Raw genomic sequence first — 23,529 nt, forward strand, 5'->3', positions numbered from 1 at the left:
CTAGGCTTGGCTGTTTGAATTCCTTAGTGACCATTTTGATAAAAATACCTGCACCAGATGCATCTGATCTTTTAATTCTGAGACATCCAGCTCTGTCCTGGAGGCAGTTTTGGAGCAATGATTCAAGGGCTTTCTAGGTCAGTATATCTAGTTTACCATGGCAGAGACCCTAGAGCCTGCCAGTAATCTGTGGGATCAGCTGTATTTCTAGGTCTCCCTTGCAGTTGGGTTGGGACCACATGGCCAATGGGATGTGTACAGAAGTGACATAGGCTATTTCCAGGCCTGGCCCTTCAGTAAAACCGTTATCTTTAGCTCCTCTCTCTTTTCCCTCCCATGGTGACCCTGGAGGCCACGTGTTCCAAATGATTTAGCTACAAGGTAGAGGAGCCTGTCCCACCTGTGTCATGAGCAGGAAATAAACTTTCGTTTTGTTGAACCACTAAGATTATCTATGGCAACATTACTTACCCATCAGTTACTAAATCCAAAATGGAGAAAACAAGGTAGGGGAGTGAATGTGGAAAGGTAAGTGAGTTGGAACCCAGGAGAGATGTGTGATGGTTCAGTGAGACCATGTTTTTCCAAGTGTGATCTGTAGACCACTAATGGGAACTAAGCACATGTAAGCAATAAACAGAAGAACACTAAAAATTTTAATAGGCAAGCATTTATTTGACTATGTATTAGAAAAAAATTTTACCTGGCATGTATGTCTACCCTGTAATTTCATAGATATTTTTTGCTTAGTATTCAGTTAGAAGTAGACTTAGAAAAACATTAAATAACAAATACACAAATGATACATAGGGATGGAACAAAAATGTGAAGGTGGCAATAACTAAAATTTAGGGACCATGAAAATAGGCCATAGGAAAATAAAGGAGGCTTGGAGTATATCTCTGAAAAGAATAGATAGCTGTCATGGCTTTTGCTATGGGAAAGTCATATAATTAGCTCTAAAATCCTGGGAATAAAGGGGGACCTAAAATGATCAGCTCCTTGTTGCCTTTATAATGATGTCCAGCTTCTTCAGCCTGGCATACAAGACCTTCTAGATGTCTAGCATCTAACAGTAACTTGACTTGCCAGTTTAATTTCTATTGGCCACTGCACAGCTTAATTCCACTCAACTTGTAAGCCACAGCTCAAATCCCATCCTCCAAGAAGCTTTACCTTATTGCCCCCCCCCCCAGTAAAAATGATCTCACCCTCTTGAAAAGCCTTAGAGCACCTACTCCTGGTACCAACCAGACACACAATCCTGAAGTCGAGTTATTTGTATGAGCGTCTTGCCTTCCCATTTAAATTATAAGCTCCTGGACAAGACTGATTCTGTTCTTACAGTATTTCTTTGAATCTTTCATACTTCCTGATAATTTTCAGTGACACAATAAACATGTTTGTTGTAATTTTTTGTTGTAAAGCATCTGTTTCTCATGCTTCAGAGCTTTTCAAAGCACAAGCCAAGAATTGCAAGGTATAATAGAATCGAGCTGTCCTATGACATGAGGATAATTTAATGAGCTTTCTGTTTGAAGAAACTTCTAGGCTCTAAGGAAGATATCTATTGGGAGTGTCATGAGGTTTGCTGTTACCTGGTTTATTATAATGGTCATGTTGGTGAAATGTTTTCAGGCAGGATGTTAAAATAATGGTAGCTGCTGAAGCAAGTAGACTTCAACATTAAATAATTGAATTTGATTTCCCACTTATATAATAATAAAAGCAAGTCAGCTTTCCTCAACATGGTTATCCAGAAACCAAGGCTTCTTTCGTTGTATGGCTCAGCCATTCTCTAAGCCGTGTCATCATTTGCATCCAACTGGCAGAAGATAAAGGAGAATGTGAAGTGGGTGTTCCCACTTTTAAAAGACTCTGATTAGTACATGAGATCTATGATTCCAATTCACAGTCCATGGGTGAAAACTAGTCACACGGTCACATCTAGATGTCAAGGGTCCAGGAAATGTGATCCCCTGATGCTTCTGATCACAATTTAAAGTTATGGATCGGAGAACGTGAACTCTGCGTGGATGGCTGAGTATCTCTGGCACACAGCTAGGTCAGCGCACCAGCTGCTTCCAAGTTTAGCCACCACTTCATTTGATTTACAAGGAAATGTGGAAGAGTTTGTGAAATAATGGGAACAACGAGAAAAACAGTGGAATAAGATAACCCGAGAAATAGTGAAACAGAAACAAAGCCCATGTAGGTCCCTAATCGATGGTCTTCATCTTTTTAGGAGATGAAGAGAGGCTAGCACAGGTGCCGGAGCCTAGGTATGCTGAATGCTGGAATGGGGAAGCATGGGTGGAGGGTGGCTCTTCTGACCTGCATGCTTCTAAGAGTTGCTTTGGAATACCAGCCAGGGGGAGGAGTCAAGTTGCCAGGCGCTTCCATCTGGACTCCTGGCCGTTTATGCCGCTTCCTCGACTACTGGATGTCGGAGAGAAGAACCCATAGGGCTGGCTTTTAGGTAGAACACTTCTTTTTTTCATTGGATTTTCACTTGTTCTCTTATTTGAACTTTATAATAATTTGGTGTAATAGAGAATATTACCATTTAATAGGCTAGAAAAATGAGTCATGGAAATGCCCCAGGCTCCCACATGGGTGTCTGAGTCAGGACTAGACCCTTAATCTTCTGACTCTAGATTCAAGGCCCATTTCATTGCATCGCAATCTCCCCTCGGGTAAATAGTTGGCTTTAGGCTAAAAGGAGAAAGAACTAGGTCAGTTCTGTCCTTCAGTCTTCCAGGGTCTTTTTTCTATGAACTTCTGCCCTCTCAGTTTCCTAATTTCAATCCAAACTTGCTCTGATCCCCTTGGTTGTGCTAACTGGTACCTTTCCTAGAGGCACTGGCATCTTTTTCTAGGCTAAATAGAAAGAGATGTGGCTCTATCAGTGGCATCCCGTGGGAGGATATCGGTGAGCATGAGGGCCTGTTGCAGCACCTGCGAAACACAATTAAACAGTCACGTGCTCCATAAAGCCAGTCCCAGCTGCAGCCAGCATCGCCATAACCATCGCTTCTCGCCAGAGCATAAATCATACAAATCAGATTTTATAGCTGTGAAGGCTTTTAGAAATCACCCAGTCTAGCTATTTATGTTTGGGTAATAAATATATGAGTACTTGAAAAAATGCTCACTCCCACTAGTGATCAGAGCAATGCAATTAAAACAAGAAAACAAAGTTTTCCTCTGTCAGGCTGACAAAAACAAAACCATATGCAGTGTTAGCAGGGAGGTGGGAAAATTGTCTCTCTCATACACTGTTGGATGAGTATGGCTTGGTAACAACCTTTTGGGGGCAGTCTGGCACATTTCAAAGCAAAACTTGAAATAATAAAAAATTAAAAAGCCATTTAAAAGGCAAGAATTTAAATAGCAAAATATTTAAAAGCAAAAATTAGATGGACATAGCAATTTCAAGTGCAAGAATGCCTATATCTATGGAGGTGCACAAAATTAGGTGTTCATGAATGATGATTGTGATTATGAAAAAATGGAGAACACCTAAATGTATTTCAATAGAGGAAGTGCTAAATTAATTATAGAAAATCTATGTTGTTTTATTGTGGAATTTTGTGTAGCTTTTAAATAGAATGAATTAGAAGTATAAAATGGTACAGCTGCTTTGGAAAATACTTGGCAGTTCCTCAAAAAGTTAAACAAAGAGTTGCCTATGACCTAGCAGGATATAACCAAGAGTAATAAAAACCTATATGTCCACACAAAAACTTGTATACAAATGTTCGTGGCAGCATTGTTCATGATAGCCAACAAGTGGAAACTACCCAAATGTCCATCAGCTAATGAATGGATAAGCAAAAGGTGGTATATCCATACAATGGAATGTTATTCAGGCATATACAGAAATGATGCACTGATTCATGCTACAGTGTGGATGAACTCCGAAAACATTATGCTAAGTGAAAAAAGCTGGACGCAAAGGGCCATGGATTGTATGATTCTATTCATATGAAATGTCCTGAAGAGGCAAATCCATAGAGACAAAAATATATTGATAGTTTCCAGGGACTGGGGAGAGGGAAGCAATGGGAGGTGACTGCTAATGAATACAGATAGAGTTTCTTAGGGCAGTGATGAAAATATTCTAGAATTAGATAGTGGTGATGGTTACACAACTTTGTGAACAATTTACTAAAAACCACTGAGTTGTAAACTTTAAAAGGGTTAATTTTATGGTATGTGAACTATATCTCAAAAAAAGAGAGATCTGTTTGTCTGAAATAGAGGGTGTCCCTGATACATTGTAGGGTTCAAGAACAAGTTGTTGAACAATATATAGTTCATTTTTTTATTGGAGCATAGTTGATTTACAATGTTGTGTTAGTTTCAGGTGTACAGCAAAGTGATTCAGTTGTGTGTGTGTATTTATATATATATATTCTTTTTTATATTCTTTTCCCTTATATGTTATTACAAAATATTGAGTATAGCTCCCTGTGCTATACAGTAGGTCTTGTTGGTTGTCAATTTTATATGTAGTAGTGTCTATATGTTAATCTCAAACTCCAAATTTATCCCTCCCCCCCTTCTCCTTTGGTAACCATAAGTTTTTTTCTATGTCTGTGGATCTTTTTTTTTTTTTTAAAGCACATTTACATTTTTTTAAAATTTATTTTTATTTATTTATTTTTGGCTGTGTTGGGTCTTCGTTTCTGTGCGAGGGCTTTCTCCAGTTGCGGCAAGCGGGGGCCACTCTTCATCGCGGTGCGTGGGCCTCTCACTATCGTGGCCTCTTCTGTTGCGGAGCACAGGCTCCAGACGCGCAGGCTCAGTAGTTGTGGCTCACGGGCCCAGCCGCTCCGCGGCATGTGGGATCCTCCCAGACCAGGGCTCGAACCCGTGTCCCCTGCATTAGCAGGCAGATTCTCAACCACTGTGCCACCAGGGAAGCCCTGTCTGTGGATCTTATATAGCTTATTTTTATCATATAACAAAACAAACTCTATCAATTATGGTCCAACCAGAAAAATAAAAAGTCCTATAAATATTTAAAAGGAAGAGAATTTAATGCAGGGAATTGATTACAAAGGTGAAAAGCACCCCTACATTGGAGAGGCAGGCCAAGGAGACAGTATCACCAGAGTCACTTAAGTACATGGTGGGTCTGTCTCATGGGAGCTGAAGCCATGGAGGAGTTGCAGCCATTACAGACATGCCACAAGGAGCAGGGTGAGGCAGAGAAATAGCTTCGCCTTCTCTCCTCCTCCTACCGTCCAACCTTGCCTTATCATAACCTATTGGTCATATCTACTCAGCAGCCAGGGGGAAAGAGAGCCTGAGAAATGTAGTTCCCTGAAGTACAGAATAGAGCAGAAGAGGACAGGGAGTGGCTATGAAAGGAAACAGGCTGTTGACCTACACACTGTATCCCTTTTGCAACCTGGTGTCCATTCTCATCTGCCTGACATGAAGCATGTGTCATATAAGCCAAAAATGCTCTCACCCTCTCAACAAGGGGAGACCCAAAGTCCCTTCATTGCCATTATTCACTTCAAGTGCATAACTTCCGGTTGACATGATCCTTCCCAAAGGTCTGGATGTGGCATCTCATAGGCTGGTGGTCTACTGATGTAGTTGTAAACTTAAACACCTCTGACACTTAGTATAAAAAATAAGAAAAGAGAACAGAAAAAAGGGAAAAAAAATTGAACGATCGACATATACAAAATATTCACAGCTGCTAAAGCTATCACTTCTGTCACTGGTCATGAGACACATTTGATGTTTATCTCTTCCTCCTTCCTCCACCCATTCCCTGTCACTTTGCTGTTAGCCAGCATTCCACTTGGTTGGGTTTCTTGACCCCCTGGGGTGACTAAAATCAATTCCTGGAGGCTCTGAGTCTTTAGTGGCTATGCCTTTCTTGGTTCGCTCTATTCTTCTATTGATTTTTATTTGGAAGTAATAAGAGACACCTAAGATTATCCCTGGGCTCCAACAATGGCTTCTTTGCCTCCACTGTGTAGTAGCAACCCAATTTCCCCTTGATAATTAAAATCAACCCCCTTCTCTGTTGATCCAATAACATGTGGAAATCCCACTAGCTAGCTGGCAGTCTCCCCTTCCTCTTCCCTGTGGAAGCAATCATCCCTTGGGAACACCTCCAAGATTGCAGGGACGGTAAGCAAATCTTTGAGAATGGGTATCATAGTGAATGGGGCCAGTCCTCATCTCTTGGTCCCCAGACCCATGTGTTCTGACTGCAGAAGAAAGAGCACTGACCATTTGTTTGAGTTTAAAGCATGTATTGCATCCTATAAGACAGTACCCAGCCTCACAGGGTGTGATCTCCCATCTGGTACTGTGATGGGGTCTGTAACAAGCCATTTTATCAGGCCAGCTACTTCAGGGCAATTGAGGTATGTGTCAAGGCTAGTGAATTCCATGGGTGTGAAGCCACTGCTGTACCCCCTTCACTATAAAATGTATGCCTTGCTCAGAATGTTGTGTGAAATACCATCACGATAAATGAGACATTCCCTAAGTCCATGGACAATGGTACTGACAGAAATATGCAAAGTTCATTATAGCAGGGAAATTTGGGCATCTTGATGTAATTGAATGTAAGCAGTTGAATCCAAGGCTAAGTCAACCAATCAAGGAAACTGTTGAAGCTATTTCTAGCTGCATGAGCTAGAACATTGTCTGGAATCTTGAGTAAGTGGATCCTTATTGACAAATTCAGCCTCGTCTAATTTTATTTTCTATTCTTAGGCTTTTAGCCTTAGAATCTGCTTGTGCAGCTGTTTTCCAGGTTCCTGCTCATAAGAATTAGCAAAAGCATATACTTCCTTTGGTGTATAGGATGTCTTTTCCCAGAACACACCTTGCAATTCTCCCCCTACAGTGGGATCGGATTCTATTTATTGGTCCAGAGGCAGTAAGAACTAATAGGAATGGGTCTTGAGAATTGTATCTCATTGCAAAAGTTGCCTAAGGTAGGATCATTACATTACATTACACTGACTTTAAGCAAGGGGAGGCTAGTTTCCAGAGATAAGGGAAGACGGACTGCCTCCAAGGTTCTAAGTGTTGTCAGACCATTCAAATGTCCCCCTCTCAAGGCTCAGGATCCCACGCCTTTGCAACTAATGCCCTGACGTTAATATATGAGACATGGCTAGGTTTTGTACTCAGCTTACAGTGTTATTCTGTAACATGTGCTCTTTGATTTGGGACCAAATCTTCAGACATGTCTAACCAGTGGCTACTAGAAATAAGAGATTTTTTAAAGACATCAAAGCAGCTCAGTGGTTCTGTGCCTGAGCTTATAGTTTCCTTTCTGAAAGCTCTTAGAACCTTTAGAAGCAGCCAGCCACCTAACAGCTTACACCAGTTGAGTGCAGGAGTCATTTGATTTCCCAAAGCCTTGTCTTAACTGGCACATGATCCCAGGCAATCTTTAGGTGATAATTTAAGTGAAGATGTTGCCACTGCATGCCAGATATGACTTCCATTTGCAAGGAGATCATCAGTATATCCATGCTCTAATAGGCCAGCAACCCAAACCAGAATTCTATTTTGAGAATCTGTTTTTTAAAACTATTCCAAGAGCTATATCAACCAGGAGAATGAGAAACTTCTCTAGAACTTAGAATGAATCTACAATAAAGTGAATATGCTTGATGCTATTGAACTGTACACTTAGAAATGGTTAAGATGATTTTATGAGTGAACCTAGTACAGAGAATTGGTATCAGGAGACGGAAGAACAGAGGAGCAAATAGAAGACCTTGAGATCATCTAGTGATTAGCAGCAGCAGGAAGCTGCCACCATCCCTCTGCTAGAGGGACAAGGAGAGAAGACAGTACTGATAGGCCTTCAGAATCAGGGTCATACTCCAGAGCTGAACCTGGGAGACCTGCCACGTGGGTTCTGAGACTATGGAGGAGATGCCACAGGAAGCAGATGAAGGCTTCTTCCTGCTACCTATCCTCCAGCCTTCCACCAGAGCCTTCACTGGCAAAGCTTCCCACAGGTACAGAGGCAGAGCAGGGGAAGAGCAAATGGGCAGCTGATCTGCACACCAGCCTCTTTGCAGGTATGTATAAATGCACAGGAGAAAGTCTGGAAGCATATAGTCCAGTAACAAAGTAGACTGCCTCTCTCAGGAGGACACAACCACTTCCAGACAGCCCCTCCCCTGGAGCAACTCCTGCCTTTGAGGAGAGGGCCCCCCGGAGCGCCAAGAACAGAGGCAGCTCTGGGCAGACAGATGCAGTCAGCCAACAGCACGTGGTGAGAAGGTCTGGTTCCTCCAGTCAGATGGGTCCTGACACTGTCTTCTGTGATCCAGCTCTGCCCCAGGAGGAGCAGGGTGGGCAGGCCAACAGAGCCCAAAGCAGAAAAGGAAGGCGGCTCTGCTGAATGGTGAGTAGTGGTTTCAAGGGAGCAGTGGCTGGGAGAAGAGTGAGGGCTGGAAGGGGTGTGGGGTGCGAAGGCTGAACATAGACCCACCCCTGTTAGGGCATCGAATTCTCAGGAGGAAACAGGCAGCGGGTAGGCGGGGCAGGAGTCCGGAAGCCTCAGAATATTTTGGCTCACCTTATATTTGACTATGTCCGTTCCAACATGTTCACTTCAATCTGGCAGTTGACAGTGCTTTTCACAGCCGCACAAATCAAATATTCTATTGGGTCGATGCAGAGCAGTTATGAAGGGGCCCTCCTCAGGGAGTTGGATGCATCACTGCTGTCAAATTGGTGCTTTCCTGTCAAGTAGGCACAAGTCAGGCCACACAGGCTCGGTTATTTCATGACCCAGACTCGACCACGAGGACAGTGGCGAAGGTGCCCTTGTAAACTCCAGCCTTTGTTCTGTGTAGATCAGCACTCTGCCTTCATTGAATTATGCAAATATTCATGTTTTTGTATAACAATGAGACAATTGCTTAAATAGAATATATATATATATTTTGGTGGCTCTTTGTCTGCTGTATATAAGGGGTCAAGGGCAAGGCAACCCTCAAATCCTTTGCAGTCTTGGGAGCGCCCAGTACAGGGAAGGGTCTGAAGAGCAGGAAGGAGTCCCCTCACTTTGACAGGCCTGTGGGATCCCTCCGGGGCCTTAATTACCCTGGCCCGGTGCTCCTCAGCTCCTGGCCAGGAGCTGAGGTGAGCGCAGACGCTTACACGGTCTGGAGGTGTGCCTCCCCATCCTGGCCCCAGTGTGGAGGGGGATCGGCTGGTCCCTGGGCCCCTGGAAGACCAGGAGGGGCATGGCCCAATCTCCCCCAAGCCCACAGTGCTGGGCCGCCGAGGCCAGCCCCTGAGGCCCGCCCGTCTGCCACCTGCCTTGATTTTAATGAAAACTGTCCATGAGTTGCTGCTCATTCCCAATTATCTGCTCTGGCCTGGTTGGCTGACATGTTTATTTTGCGGCTGCCAGACTGGTAGAGATGGCTCTTTCATAAAGAATCACACCCCTTTCAAGTTGAGCTTCCTTTTTTGCCCATCATTTGTTTTTGCAAACATTTCAGGATTAATTGAACACTCTTCCCCCTTCCAACCAAAACACATGCTCGCCTTCCCTGCGCAATATGGCAATCTTGGCATTTGATCATCTCTGCACGCTTTCATTTCTGAGTCCCCAGTGCTGACAAAAGACTGGTCTCAAGTAACCTCAGGCCGCTGTCTTGGAGAAAATTGAGTTTCATTTCAGATTAGCCTCTTCAGTTTCTGTCTCTGAAAAGCTCATTTTCCATAAATCTAGGTTTGGGTATCTGCAGGCTCACCTTGAGCACGCAACTGCGTATCTTTTGCTCGTCTTTTTAATTATAACTATGGGTTTGGAAGCTTCATAAAATATGTCATGTTTTGAGTAAGGGAAGAAGAAGGAAAGAGTCAGCTCTGGGCAGACTTTAAAAAGTATCAGGTGAAAATTGTTCTTCTTTAACATGATTTCACTATTAAGACTCCAGTGGAAAAAAACAGCTAGGAATTGAAATGATTGTCTTCTTTATTTCTACTACTGCACACCTCATTTTTAAAAGCAAAACAAAGACAAAAAATTCTTTTATCAATTCCATTATCATCCTCTTTCTCCCTCTAGGGTTGCTTAATCCTGGCTGCTCAGAAGAATCACCTGGGGTTTAAAATTTTGCCCATATGTGTAGTCATAATAACGGCCTCCCAGATATGTCCATGTCCTAATCCCTAGGACCTGTTACCTTCCTTGTGATTAAGTTAAGATCTTGAGGTGTGGAGTTGTCCTGGATTCTCCAGGTGGGCCCCAGAATATAATCATGGGGGTCTTTAAAGGTGGCAAAAGGGAGGCAGAAGAAGAGAGTAACTGTGGAAGAAGCAGAGAGAAACAACATTGCTGGCTTCAAAGATGGATGAAGGGGGCCTTTAGAAGCTGCAAAAGGTAAGAAAACAGATTTTCCCTGGAGTCTCCAGAAGGAACAGAGCTCTGCTGACACCTTGGGTTTAGTCCAATGAGACCCCAGAGGACTTCTGACCTACAGTACTGTGAGATACATTTGTGTTGTATTAAGCCACTAAGTTTATGGCCATTTGTCCCAGCAGGAAGAGAAAACTAACACATCATGTAAATTTACCCTTGGAGAGGTGGCCCCAGGCATCGGTAAATGGAAGGGCTCTGCAGGTGGTTCTCATGCTGTGGGATGGAGTGCCCACGGGCAGTGCTGTGTCCGTGTCCTCACACCTCCTTGACAGTTGGCCCACTGCAATCTGGCCGCTATTCCCATCAATCCTCTGGACTCTTCTTACACACCAGCCACCTCTTGTTGACAAATCAAGTGGACAATACTCCCTCCTTATGTTACTCAGTGTTTGACAGCACTGGCCATTTCCTCAGACACCACTCATCTGTTTTTCTTTCTTACCTCATGGTCATCCTCGTGATTCTCTTGGCTACTGCTGTTCTTCATCTCAATCCTTAAGTGTCGATGCTGTGAGGGTTCCATCCTAGGGTCTACTCTCTTCTTGCCCTGTATACTATTCCTGGGATGTTTCACCTATCACTTTGGCCTGTATATGCTGATGGATACCTAACCTAAATCTTTTGGCTATTTATCTTTCTTAACTTTCAAAACCATATATTCAACAATCTACTTCAAACTCAGGATGTCCAACATCAAACTCATTTCCCCCACCTTAATTCCCTTCCTCTGTATGTGGCATTCTTTTTATTTATTTATATTTTTGGCTGTGTTTTGTCTTCGTTGCTGCGCGCTGGCTTTCTCTAGTTGTGGCTAGCGGGTCTACTCTTCATTGCGGTGCGCGGGCTTCTCACTGTGGTGGCTTCTCTTGTTGAGGAGCACAGGCTCTAGGCGCACAGGCTTCAGTAGTTGTGGCTCGCGGGCTCTAGAGTACAGACTCAGTAGTTGTGGTGCATGGGCTTAGTTGCTCCGAGGCATGCGGGATCTTCCCAGACCAGGGCTCGAACCCGTTTCCCCTGCATTGGCAGGTGGATTCTTAACCACTGTGCCACCAGGGAAGCCCCTGTATGTGGCATTCTTATCCATGCAGCAACTAAAGCCAGAAACCTGGGAATCATCCTGTCTCCTCTCACTCCCTCACCTCTTCCTCTCCTAAGTCTAATTAATCACGTCTCTCTATCTATTTAGTATCATCCTGGTTCAGGCTACTTTGATCTCTCCCTGAATTATTGTGATGGCCAAAGCCACTTCTCAAAAATAAAAATGTCATAACTCTACATAAAACATTTTAACATCTCCCTCATCCTCAGGAATAAACTCCAAGCTTTTCACTTGTCTTCAAGACACAGTGTCACTTTGTTCCTGTTTTCCTGTCAAACACCATCTCCTCCAATTCTTGGCCTCTTTATCCCCACCCAACTCTGTGCCCCAGCCATCGTGAACTACTTTAGTCATCTAAATTCACCACACCTCCTCTTGTCCCAGACTTTGCACATGCCTGACTCTCTTCCTAAACATACTCTTTTCTCACTCTGAGACTAGCTGTGTCTTCCCCATTCCTCAGTCTTCACTTAGCTGTTGCCATGGACGTTGGTCATTTTTGGGCTGTGTTCACCCTTCCTTTAGTATCTTGATTGCCTTCTGGAGAATTAACCCTTTTTTCTTCTGTGTATCCTTGGCTAGATGGTAAACCCAAATGTCTGTCCATTATAACAGAACCTAAAGAATGTTAGCTCCTTTCTCTCATGGCCTTGGTACAATCAGGTAGATGATCTGTGACCTAAGCTGATCAATCAGATGCTTTTTTCCAGGACTTCGAATCTCGAATAAATAGTGCCAAGATGAAAGAAATTGGGATTCCTCCATGCCAGGAGCAGGGTTCTGACTGGACTGTTTTGGCTCAGAGACCCTGCCTGGGTTCCTATTTCCTGACCCTTCAAAACTGCCCTGATTTCTGTCTCTTTATAAGCCTGTTTCTTCAGCTATTCCATTGATTCTATTGGCATCCAATATCCTTTCACTAAATTTCTTTATTTTTTAAGTTAGAAAGAGTTCGTTTCTGTTCTTTTTTCATCTATAAAGTTATTCTATGGCTCCTCAGCCTTCATCTGGACATATTCTTATTACAGTAGTTACTACTGTACAATGTATTAAAATATCACTTCTCTCTTTCTCCTACTAGATCATAAACTTCTTGAGGGCAGGGACAATACCTTGTTCATTATTCTACACCCAGAGCGAAGCCCAGGGTCTGGTACATAGTAAACATTTAATAAGCAATTGAGGAATGTGTGAATGCAATTTCATTCTCTGATAAGAATACAGTAAATGTGGAAAAAGCTTATGGTCCATTGATTCTAATGTTTCCCAAACTATTGCCAGCTAATATAAATTATCACCAGAAAGTTTCATTAATGCTTTCTCTGCCCAATGACAAAAACATACAGATCATTGTGCAAAGCCCAAAACAAACTAAAAATACCAAAACAAGGACTTCCACTTTCAAGAAGATGAAATAGACATACTTTTCCCTTTTCTCCCACCTAAGTACAACAAAAATCCTTGAACAAACATCACTCAGCAAACCCACAATGAGGTATTATCTCACACCTATTAGAATGGCTATTATCAATTGGGATTGACATATATACACTAATATGTATAAAATGGATAACTAATAATAACCTGCTGTATAAAAATATAAATTAAATAAAATTCAAAAAAAAATTTACCTTAAATGTAAATGGACTGAATGCTCCAATCAGAAGACAGAGTGGCTGAAGGGATACAAAAATAAGACCTATATATATATGCTGCCTATAAGAGACTCACTTCAGATCTAAAGACACAGAGACTGAAAGTGAGGGGTTGAGAATAATTACTCCATGCAAATGGAAATCAAAAGAAAGCTGGAACAGCAATACTTATCAGATGAAATAGACTTTAAAGCAGACTGTTATAAGAGACAAAGAAGGACACTGCAAAATGCCCAAGTGATCGATCCAAAAATATATAACAATTATAAATACATATGCACCCAACACAGGAGCACCTCAATACATAAGGCAAATATTAACAGACATAAAAGGAGAAATCAACAATAACACAATAATAGCAGACTTTAACACCCCCCCCCCAACAAAAACAAACAAACAAGAAATAACAAGGAGGTAGAGAAAAGGGAACCCTTTTGCATTGTTGGTGGGAATGTAAATTGGTGTGGCCCCTATGGAAAACAGTATAGAGGTTCCTCAAAAAATTAAAAATAGAAATACCATATAATCCAGCAATTCCACTTCTGGGTATACATCCAAAGAAAATGAAATCACTATCTCAAAGAGATATCTGCACAGCCATGTTCATTGCAGCATCATTCACAATGGCCAAGACATGGAAGCAACCTAAGTGTCTATCAAAAGATGAATGGATAAAGAAAATGTAGTATTTATGTATACAATGGAACACTATTCATCCATAACAAAGAAGGACATCCTGCCATTTGCAACAACATGGATGGACCTTGAGGGTGTTATGCTAAGTGAAATAAGTCAGAGAAAGACAAATACTACATGATCTCACTTATACGTAGAATCTAAAAAAACCAAATTTATAGAAACAGAGATCAGATTTGTGGGATGAGGGCTGGGGGAATTAGAAGGTGATCAATAGGTACAAACTTCCAGTAATAAGATAAATAAGTTCTGGGGATGTAATGTACAGCATGATGACTGCAGTTAATATTACTGTATTGTCTATTTGAAAGTTGCTAAGAGAGTAGATCTTAAAAGTTCTCATCACAAGAAAAAAAGGTGAGGTGATTGATGTTAACTGAACTTATTGTGGTCATCATCTCTCAGTATATACGTATATCAAATCATTACATTGTACACCTTAAAATTATAAAATGTTAGGTTTAAATTATACCTCATTAAAACTGGAAAAGAAAGTTATGAAATAACCATAAAATGTAACAGTATGCATTAAAAATAATGTGTAATTACTCATCAAGGAAATGCAAAACCATAATGCAACACCACTACACACCCACCACAATGACCAAAATGAAAAAGTGTTGCTAAGGCTATGGAGGAACTGAGATTCTCATACGTTGCTGGTGGGAGTATAAATTGGTACAATCACCATTGAAGATGGGAAGTTTCTACCAAAGCTGAACATATACGTAACACTGTGACTCTAAATTCATGGAGAGATATACCATATTTGTGGGTTGAAAGAATCAACATAATGAAGTTGTCATTTCTCCTTAAAATGATTGACAAGTGTCACGCAATTCCTATCAAAATCCCAGAAAAATATTTTATAGATATAGATAAGATTATTCTACAATTTATGTGGAAAGGAAAAGGGACTAGAATAGCTAAAACAATTTTGGGAAAGAATAAAGTGGGAGGAATCAGTTTGCATGATTTCAAAATTTATACAATTATAGTAATCAAGATTGTGTGGTATTGGTGGAAGGACAGACCCGTAGATCAGTGGAACAGAACAGAGAACTGTATAGCCTTTCCAACAAATGGCCCTGGAACTTGGACATTCATAGGCAGAAAGAAGAAGGGAAAGAAAGAATAAAAAAAGAAAGAAAGAAAGAGAGAGAGGGGGGAGGGAGGGAGGGAGGAAGGAAGGAAGGAAGAAAGAAAGGAAAGAAAGGGAAAGAAAGAAAGAAAGAAAGAGAGAGAAAGAGAAAGAGAAAGAAAGAAAGAAAGGAAGAAAGAAAGAAAAAAGGAAGAAAGAGGGAGGGAGGGAAGGAAGGAAAGAAAGAGAGAAAAAGAAAGAAAGAAAGAAAAAAGAAGGAGGGAGGGAAGGAGAAAGGAAGGAAGGGAGTAAAGAAGGAAGACCCAAGTCTCACGTCTTAATATAAAACTTAACTCAGAATGGATCATGGATGTAAATATAATGTGTAAAACTATAAAACATTTAAAAAACAAGATATCCAAAAAGTCAATAGGTAAATTAAAATGGAATAGTAAAAATATTCAAATAATCCAAAAGAAGGCAGGAAAGAAGAAATGGAGGAACAAAACAAGTAAGATAGACAGAAAACAAATAATAAAATGATAGCTCTAAATCCAACCATACCAGTAATTAGGTAAAGTGTAAATTATCTAAACACATGGAGAAGCCCACTTTAAATATAAAGACATAGATAAATTAAAAGTATAGAAAAAGAGATATCATGCAAACAATAATCAGAAGAGAGCTGGAGAGCTGGAGTGACTATATTAATATCAGACAAGGCAGACTTGAGAACAAGGAACATTACCAGCAGTAAAGGGGTAATGATAAAAGTATCAATTCACTGGGAAGATATAATTCTAATTGTGTATTCAGGCTTTGTTGCAGTTTGACAAAATAACTAGTTAGTTTTTTTTTTTTTAAACAACCTTGGCATTGTAGCCAGAGCCTAAAAAAATGAGTGTAGTGTTTATCAGAAATATAAAGTCACATTTATTGTTTCCTGCAATAGTTTTCAAGATGAATTCTCAGTTGTTTCTCAATCAATGAAACATCCCTTGGAAGCGTGTTTTCTTCCGCCATGATACAGGGGAGGAATCTTGAGCAAATATGACAAATGGCTCTGACAGGCTGGCTCCTGATAACTCAGGCCTGGAGTGAGCAATCATAAATGACCTCACACTTGCTGCCCTCAGTCCCAGTTTGCAGCGCGCTGCCTTCCTACTTAATGAAAAACACACCTCTGGAAACCAAAGCAAAGGCCTTAGAAATTCTCTGAGATCCCAGGCCCCATAGCCTGCTTCTTACTGGCTGCAGGAAGCCTTGGTGGGTGGATCTTCATCTAACCTGCCACTAGGAGGTGTTTCTTGAGTTTCCTTCCTTTACTGCATGGAGAGTCATTACCTGATTCTGATTCCTTCTAAATATATTTCCTCACAAGGTAAGCGAGAAGTTACAGGCCAGTCTAACTACTGGATTTCGACCCATCTGCCAACTGTTTCTTTAAATTACAGAATAGAATATATGAAGGGAAATAAGTAACCAAAAAGATGTTGATAGATTGCTGCAATCAAATAAACCCATGAGATGAAATTATCAGGAATAAACATCAAGTCCAATATTTACGTTTAAAAGATCACTTTTATTGTAATCAGCATACAGGAGGCTATTGTAAGGAACCCTGAGGATACTGGTAGCAAGGTCATTATCTGAGAGTGAAGCTGGTAAAAATTGATTTAAAATGGATGAGGACAAAGAGTACACATGTATGCATACAACCACAGGAGCCTGCAGACCAATTTCACTCATGACAATCAATGCAGAAATCCTAAATAAATATGTGCAAACAGACAGCATATTAAAAGATTAATATTACATGACCAAAGGAATTTATTCCATAAATGCAAGGACGTTTCAGTATTTGTATATTTATTAATGTAGTTCCCATTAATGGATATAAATAGAAAAATTATATTATCATTTTTATGAGTGTTATAAAGACTTTTGTGAAAATTCAATGCCTATTCTCTATGTTTTGAAAAGTTTTAATAGAATGGGAATCAGATATTATTCTATTGTGCCAAACCCAGAGTTGTACAAAACAGGGAAAGAATAAGAGCATTCCTGTTAAAATCAGGAACAAGGAACGGACACTCTATCACTGCTATTATTTATCATGGTCTGGTGGTGTTCTTCAGCACAATTAGAAGAGAAAAAAAAGAATGGTTTAAAAATGGAAACAGAGGACATAAAATTCTAATTATTAGCAGATAATATAACTGCCTCAAAAATCGAAGAGAGAGTAAGTTGAAGTACTGTTACAGTCAGGGAATTCAGTAGGATAACTGAACATGGATCATATATGGAAATCAAAAGCTTTCATATATGTGAACTGTAATCAATCAGAATAAGAGACCCCCAGAATAAATACAAAATGTATGAAATACTTATGAGTAAACTTAACAAGAAATGTTCAAGATCTATAGAAAGAACATTTTAAATACTAGTGAGGATCACAAAAGGAGACTTAAACAAATGAACAGTGTACTGAATGCAAATTGGGAATTTGCATTCCCAATTGTATCATCATCAAGAAATTAATTCTCCCTAAGATATGCTAAAATTATAATACACTTTCAATAAAATGCAAACTGAAGTTTTTTGGACCTAGGCAATCTAAATTTATATGGAAAAATAAATAACCCAGGAAAGCTAGAAAAATTTTAAAAGGAAACATGAAGGAAATTGTCTTTACTAGATATGAACACATAATATTCAAAACAGTGTTAACACTAAACAGTAAATAGACTAATGGAAAAAAATAGAGAGTCTAGAAATAAACCCTCACATGTGGAGAAATTTATTGTGTGATAAACATGGCTTTTGAAATCAGTGGGTGGGCTGATTTTCTGGTTAGCACTCAGTTCCATTCTTAACCTTCCATGCTCTCATGTGTTACGAGGGTGCTGGCTGAAAGCCAGTGTGCTATTTTTCTAGATTTCCTCATCAGCTTCCTTTGGTCAGGTTCTGTGAATGGGAGGCATTGGTTGGGATTGAGGAGTGAGAAGTAAGAAGGAGCCATTTTTATGCTTCCAGTGGGTCTTCCTGCAGCAGTAGTGGTATTAATGGCGGGCAATTTGGGCTCCACCAGCATGAGTGAGAATGGCAGTGGTTTCAGCACCATCATGAAAGTTTAAGTTTCTGGGTTTTTGCTCAGTGTCCACAGTGAGATTCCAAAAAAAAAAGCAATGACCCTGCTGCCAGCAGTTCAGTGTTGAGCACCAACTGGTGGTTTCCAGCTGGGGGTACTAGGGGCTTCATGATCACTGAATAATATCACTTTCTGCCTTTGTTCCTTTAGTCCAATGTCTTTGTCACTAATTCATTGCATTGAATTCCCCTCTGTTTGAAACATTTAGAGTGCTTTCAGATTTCCTGACCGGACACTAATTGATGCAAGGAGAAAATAACAATTATTCAATAAATGATATTAGTGAAACTAGGTAGTCAGCCTGTGGGGGAAGGGAAATAAAGTTTGGTTTCCTACATCACACCTTATAACAAAATACATTTTAGATAAATCAAAGATTTGAATGTAAAAGAAATAAACCATTAAAAACACAGAAGAAAACATGGGGGATTTAAAAAAATCTCAGAGGGCAGGTCTTTCTAAGATGTTCCAGATAAAAAACATTTGAAAAATTTAATTCCATAAAAAATGTTGGCATGACAAAAAAAAAAATTCCCAGCACACAGGAAATCAAAAAACAGGAAAAATATTTACAATGCCTATCCTTAGACAACACCAAAACCCCAATAGAAAAATCAACAAAGATCACAGATAGAAGGTGTACAGAAAGAATATATGAGTGATTCTTTAAAAATATACTCAGAATTCACTGGTGAAACCATCTGATCATGGGCTTTTCTCTTCTGGGAGGTTTTGATTACTGATCAGTAGCCTTACTTGTTATCGGTCTGTTGAGATTTTCTATTTCTTCATGATTCAGTTTCAGTAAGTATGTATCTAGGAATTTCTTTCTTTCTTCTAGGTTATCCAATGTGTTGGCATGTAATAGTTCATAGTAGTCTCCTATGATCCTTTTTATTTCTCTGGTATTAGTTGTAATGTCTTCTCTTTGATTTCTAGTTTTATTAGTTTGATTTTTTTCTCTTTTTTCTTAGTTATTCTAGCTAAAGTTTTGTCAGTCTTGTTTATCTTGGAATGTGTTGGATATGTCTGTTATCTTGATTGTGGTGATAGTGTCATGAGTGTTTACAATTTGTCCAAACTCATCAAGTTGTATATATTTAATATGTGTAGTTCTGTGTATGTCAATTATACTTCAATGAAGCTTTTACAAATACTCAGTCTCACTCATAATAAGAAAATGCACATTGAAACCTCTGTCTATCTATCTGAATCACTTTGTTGTACACCTGAAACTAATACAATATTGTAAATCAACAATACTTCAATTTTAAAAGGTGTAGATATCATCAAAAATAGAATGCATAAATAAATTGTGATGCATTCATTAAAAATCTGCAGTAGATACCATTTTCACTTACCAGATTGGTAAAAAAAAAAAGCTTGATAACTCACTGTGGTGATTTAAACATATATCCACAAATTCTCTGACACTCTTCCTCTTTAAGAGAGGAAACGATTTTCCTCTGAGTGTGGGCTGGACTTGGCGGCAAACTTTTAATGACTAAAACATAGTAGACATGATGGTTTGTGACTTCTGAGACTAGGTCATGAATGGTCACCACAGGCACTGCTGTTTCCTACTTCCTCTCTGTCGGATCACTTGCTCCGGGGAAAGCCAATCGCTATGTCATGAAGACACTCCAGGAGCCCCAAGGAGAAATCCATGTGGTGAGAGAAACTGAGCCATCCTGCCAACAGTCAGCAAGGAGCTGAGACCTTCTGCCACTAGCCCTGTGAGTGCAACATTTTGGAAGTGGATCACCCACCGCAGGTAAGCCTTTGGATGACTGCTGCATTGGTCAACAAACAGAGACAGTGAGGCAGAACTGCCCAGCTATGCTCCTCTTAAATTTCTGTCTCACAGAAACTGTGAGATAATACATGTTGTTTTTGGCTATTAAGTGTTGTGGTAATTTGTTACACAGCAATAGATAACTAATGAACTCGCTCTGTGGTGAGTGTGTGGGAAGAGGCACCCTCATAAATTGCTGGTAGGAATATAAATTGGATCAGTGCCATGGAGACATATTAGGCAATATCTATTGCAGTAAAAATGTAATTCCACATCTATAAATACATCCAAAGATATACTTGTACAGGTGTGAAATGTTAATTAAACAACTCTCTTTATTGCAGTGTTATTTGTAATGGCAGACTGGAAGCAATCTAAATGTGTATTGTTATTGGGACTAGTTAAATAAATATGATACATCAATATAGTGGAATTCTATGCAGCTGTTAAAAAATAATTCTATAAACAAGGAAAAAACAATGTGCATAGTATACTACCATTTATGTAATGCAAAAGAAAATAATATGTATATATTATCTTTGGATGGATGCACAAGAGACTGATAACAGATTGGGGATCAGGAGTGGGAGAGAACGTTTCACTATATATATTTTTTGATATCCTTTGAAAAAAATGTCTTTTACCATGTACATGCATTACCTATTCACAAATTTTAATAATTGGAAAACTAAAATAGATGAAAGGTCATCCATGTTAAGAGATAGTTTCTAAACGTGTAGCTGATAGAGAACTGGAAATCCTTCTACTACAATCATGATAGCTACAATGTCTTCATGCCTGGAATATACCTTAAGAAGGTTATACCCTAAGCCATTGTATTTTTCTCCTATTTAGAGAAAGAATAGGTTTATAGGAGGTGAGTGGTCTGCTTAGAGTCTAGATACAGAGAAATTAATTAGTGTGGATTTGTCAATATTTACCCAAACCAAAGAAGAAAGACAGTATTTAGCAGATGTTAGTACTTTCCTACTAGGAGGGAGTATTTTATATAACACAAGGGCATTAAGTTCTCTTTGTTTGGATTCTGTGCTCAATTGAGCAAACTTTTAATTACTAATTGGGCTTCCCTAGGTTTTTACAAGCAATCCCTTTCATATTAGACACAAGTATTGTAGTCACTGTAAAACTGTAGCCCCCATTAGAAATTTTAAAAGGGCACTTTAGTTTATATATCAGTCTTTCAGGAGTTAGATTTGTGTGACTCAGGCCCAAGAGCCTGAACAGCAATGACTGCTGTGATATGATGAGTTTCTTGACACACAAAGCTGAGGAGCAGTGTCTACCTAGGTCCCATCTCCCTCTGAGGCCAGTGGAGTAGCCTGCCAACCTCTCTTAGAGAGATGAGTGTCCCCTTTTTATCTGTGGTAAGCATAAACAAAGCATGAGGGAGAGCTTACTGCAGAGCAGTTCCTATGAAAAATCCCTGTGTGATCTGATGGTGTGACCAGCTAAAGAAAGAAGACTGATGAAAGCTCAGCTTCCACAATTATCAGAGGGACCAGATAATGGAAAATCACCAGCCCACTGGATTCTTTGTTAGTCCATTTGGAAAATCTTTGACTTTTATAATTCAAGAGGAATCTGACCACAGATCCTTGCAAATTCCCAGAATTTCTGTTACCATGATAGAGTATCATTTGCACTATAAAACACATGCATAATAAAAGTCAAATTGAGATTTGGATGTTGGAGCATCAGCTAAGTACCCTCACTAGCTAAATAATTTAAATGACTTAACTGTCACACCAACCTGGTGGCATCAGTTCAGATTTCTTTTTTGCCATAACCCAGTGACATTTGTACAGGTGTAGGCCTTTAGAGTCATTGTGACTAGTTGAAACTGCAAATGTTATCTTGGTGATTATGAAAAGTCAGCTGTACTGAGGCCAGGTCTAGGCACCTTACTTAAAGAGGATTGTTCCCCAACTTGAGAGCATGGGAAGGTTAACATCTGTGTCCACCCCTGCATTTATCCATTTATTCACTTATTCATTTATTTAACTTACATTTATTAAATGCTCCTATTTGCTAATAGCTATAGTATGTTTTGGGGTTATCTGCTACGAGAAACAGCTGAGGGAACTTCAGCTGTACTACCAAAAGGGAAAATTTAAAGGGGACATGACAGCTGTTTTCAAGCATGTGATGAGGGAGGAGGCTTATCTGTGTTTTTCCAGAGGACACTAGTAGGGAAAGTGAGTAGACGATAAAGGGTGTCAGACCTGGGCATAAATTACAGAAGAACCTTTTGACTTTGGAATGAGCTGCCCAACAATGGAATGCACTGCCTTGCAAAACAGTGATCTTCCGACCAGTCAGGGGAACTGCCAAAGCACAGATAAGGAAGATGGGGCCCAGAAAGATTAAATGACCTGAACAAGAGTGCGTAGCTAGTTATTGTAGGGGGTCTGGCTTGGTACCCAGAATTCTAGCCAGCCTAGGCCAGTCAACCCTTGGCATGCAAAGATTTAACTTTGTTCTTTCAACCTCAAAGCTTCATGGTGTGTTGTAATTTATAATTTTGATGAAACACATGCTCCAAGGCTAACGTGTGGGAGTGAGTCCCTGAGCTCTCAAGCAAATACCCACATCTCAAACAGTCTTTGAAGTTCTATGCTTGTGGAGAACACAGGAATTCTGGTGATGTGTTACAACTTCTTTTTCATTATGAAAAGTATGTTAATGTGCAAATGAGCAAACAAGTAAAGAAGTCATGAGCAAAAAAATAAAGATAACCAAGAAAGTGAAGGTTCCTATCAAAATATGAAGTTTCAGATAAATTCGGGTGGCCTGTGAAATTGGGTGGTGACGTGAATCAGCGATGAGAAATTGTTTCACGGAGTGTTCCATGGTTTCAGCAACCTGCCACCGAAGTGTTTGGGGAAATGTTCAAGAAGAACAGGAGTGTTCTGTACTCATTCCACTATATTTGACAGTCTCCCTTGATCTTTTGCTCTAAATCATCTGAGCAACACTGATTATGAGGAAGGAGAGAGGATCCCTAATTAATCTTCCCATTCAGGTAAGAGGTGTGGGGAAGGAATTGTACATCGTCTCTGGTATGGCTTCCCTGCAGGTCCATGCAGGCCATGGGAGGACCTGGATCCATGCGACTTAGACGTTCCAGGTTGATGTGATACCAAATAAAGTCCCACAGTACGCGTACGAAGTCCAAGATGTCTCTGCCTTTCTCTTCAAGGAATAGTCGTATTCATTCCTGTCAGCTCTGGTCCTGAGGGCATTGTTTCAGAGGCAATCACTCTCACTTTTCCCCAGGATACCAAAGGCAGTTTAGGCTTAAATATTGAAGACAGAGCAGGACTTTCAGGGAATGCCCCAGCCCCCCTAGTTTTCCTAACATAGAATTCTCAAAGTGCAATCTCTTGACCAGCAGCATTTGCATCACTTGTTAGCACTTGCTAGAACTACAACTGGAACTCCTTAGAAATGCAGATTTCTCCCCCCTCCCTCCCCCTCCCTGAATGGTAAACTCTGGGGGTAGGAGGGGTCTAAGCAATTAGTGTGTTAACAAGCCCTGCCAGCGATACTGATGCGTGCCGGAGGCTGAGGACCGATCGAAGACATTG

This window comes from Balaenoptera musculus, chromosome 3 (genome assembly GCF_009873245.2).
Source record: "Balaenoptera musculus isolate JJ_BM4_2016_0621 chromosome 3, mBalMus1.pri.v3, whole genome shotgun sequence".
NCBI classification, from domain to species: Eukaryota; Metazoa; Chordata; class Mammalia; order Artiodactyla; family Balaenopteridae; genus Balaenoptera; species Balaenoptera musculus.